Below are 2,500 nucleotides of genomic sequence, written 5' to 3'. Positions count from 1 at the left end.
TCGCCGCCGCCGCGCGGGGGAGGGGGGGCGGGTCGAGGGCGGCGGCGCGCGGGTCTCCCCGGGGCGGGGGGGAAAAGACAGGGCGTCCCCGGTCGGAGGGCGCCGGCGGCAGCGCGCGCAGGAAGCGGCGGGGGGCCGCCGCGGGTGAGGGGCGTGACGAGCCCCGCCGGCCGAGGCCGTTCGGGCCCGCGGGGGAGCGGGGAGAAGCGGTGAGCGGCGGCGGCGGGGCGGCTGGTGCGAGCGGGGAACGGAGAAGGGCCTTTGGGGTCGGGGGGGGCGGCCCCCCCGACCCCTCCTCGCACGCGAGCGGGCTGCGGCGGAGCAGCCCGCTCTCTCTTGGCAGCGCGAACACGGGCCGAGGCCTCCGGGCGTTCCGGGCTGGCGCGCGGCGCCGGCTGGCGAACGGCGGCGGCGGCTCCCCCCCCCGCTTCCCGCCGCGCCTCTTCTTCTTGCCCGGAGCCCGGTGGAAGAAGAAGACGAGCCGGCGGGCGGGAGGGCTCGGCCGCCGCCGCCGCCGCCAACCTTCGGGTGGCGCGCGAGGCCCCCGCGCCGGGTCGCGTCCCGCTCCAGCGGCGGGCGGCCCGAGCCGCGCCTCTCCTGCCGGGTTCGGTGCCGGGCTACTGAGGGAAACCCCGGGTCCCGGGCCAGGAGGGCGCAGGTGGTGGCGGCGGACGTTCGGGCGCGCCCCCGCGGGCGGACGCTCCTCCGAGGGCGGCAGCGGGGGAGGCACCCCCGCGGGGCCCAGCAGGTCGTTTCCCTCGCCCCAGGGCCAGGTACCTAGCGTCCGCGCTTCCGCGGCCCTCCCTTCGGCGAGCCCGGGGGGTCGAAGGCCGCGAAGCCGGGCGGCGGTTTAAAGACTCGGGTGGCTCGGCGCGGCCCGCGAGGGGGTCGGGCGGCGGCGCGAGGCGGCGGGTTGCCCCCAGGGGGGCGGGAGTTGCTCCCGCGAGGCCCCTGGGAGTCCGTCGCCCGCTCGTCGTCCTCCCTGAGGCGGGCGGCCGTGCCGGGGAGGGGGTCCCACTGCCCCCCCCTCTCCGCGGCCCGGCCTCGGCGGAAGTCCGGGCCGCGGCGCGTTCGGCCGAAGGGCCGGCTCGCCTGCCTCGAAACGGGCGGCCCCGGCGGGAGGAAGCGCCGTCTCCGGCGCGCGCTCTCTCTCTCGCCGGGGCGGCGAGGCCCCGCGGCGGGGTCTCGCCCGGTAGGTCCGCGGGGCCCCACCGCCCCTCCGTGCCGTGGGCGCCGCGCGGCGCTCTCCGCTTCCCCCCGCCTCTCCTTGGCCCCCCTCGGCCGAGCGGCTCGGCGGTCTCCGGTCGCCCGCCGCCGTGCAGGGCGGCACCCCGGCCGAGCGGCGGCGGCGCCGCTCGCCGTTAACGGTCGTCCGGAAGACGCCCCCCGCCGCCTGCGGCCGGCCCGGCCCGGGCCCCGACCGTCGCTGTCCCGTCGCCCTTTCCCCGGGCCTCGCTCGCCGGGCGAGGCCGGCGCGCGCGGGCGTGGGCGTCGCGCTCCCGGTCTCTCTCCGCCCGCCAACGGCGGGGAGAGCCGGGCGCCGCCCCCGCTCCGTGGCCGTCCGCCCTCGGGTACGGCGAGCCGCCCTCGGGGAAGGGGGCCCAGGCGAGAAGCGGCGGCGGCGGTCCCGGGAGGGGCGAGCCGCGCCGGCGCGCGGGCCGGCGTCGTCCGGCGGGCCGCGGGCGGTGCGCGTCGCTGGCTCGGGTGTCCGGCGGTGTCCGCCTCCGGCGCGCGGGCGGCCGAGCCGAGGGAGCCGTCTCTCCGCCGTGGCGGGGGGTGTGAGGCGCGCGCGGGGGTGAAGCCGGCAGGCGCCGCGGGGCGTAGCCCGGCGTTCGGAGGGGGCGCGTGCGTGGACCCGCGGGCCGCCCGGGCGCCGCTGCTCCCCGCAGCAGCGGCGTCCGCGCGCGCCGATTCGAGGTCGGGCGGTCGGCGCGCGGCCGGTGGCGCGCCGCGGCTTTCCGCGCGGAGGCCGGGCCGAGCCCGGGCGCCTGGGCCGCCTCCGAAGCGGACGAGGGGCGTGTGTCGGGAGCGCGTGCTCCCCGCCCTCGCCGCTCGGGGTTTTGGGCTGGCCGAGGCCTTCTTCCCGCGTTCCTTGGCAGCCTGCCTCTCTCGCTGTGCGTGTGCCGGTACGGTCAGCCGAGGCGAGGCCCTGACGCCGTCGCGCCGCGGGGCGGGCGGCGGGCCGTCCTCAGAGAGAGGGGCCGCTTTTCGGCGAGCGGTCCCGGCCCCCCCGCGCGCGCGGGGCGGCGCCGAAAGCCAGACAACTCTTAGCGGTGGATCACTCGGCTCGTGCGTCGATGAAGAACGCAGCTAGCTGCGAGAATTAATGTGAATTGCAGGACACATTGATCATCGACACTTCGAACGCACTTGCGGCCCCGGGTTCCTCCCGGGGCTACGCCTGTCTGAGCGTCGCTTGACGATCAATCGCCGGCCGGGCCGCCGCCCGCCTCTGGCGGCGGCGGCCGCAGGCAGCGGCGCGGCTGGGGTTGCCTCGCAG

At 80.3% G+C, this 2,500-nt stretch overlaps 1 non-coding gene across 1 annotated transcript; it reads left to right on the top strand.

Moving 5' to 3' along the window:
• Positions 1-2,262: 2,262 nt before the first annotated feature.
• LOC135998660 (5.8S ribosomal RNA) lies at positions 2,263-2,415 on the top strand. Its single transcript, XR_010607594.1, has one exon. It is a non-coding gene; the product is annotated as a 5.8S ribosomal RNA (ribosomal RNA).
• Positions 2,416-2,500: the final 85 nt, after the last annotated feature.

The sequence above is a fragment of the Caloenas nicobarica genome, chromosome 25, assembly GCF_036013445.1.
Source record: "Caloenas nicobarica isolate bCalNic1 chromosome 25, bCalNic1.hap1, whole genome shotgun sequence".
Classification (NCBI taxonomy): domain Eukaryota; kingdom Metazoa; phylum Chordata; class Aves; order Columbiformes; family Columbidae; genus Caloenas; species Caloenas nicobarica.
This window is presented reverse-complemented; position numbering and strand designations above follow the sequence as displayed.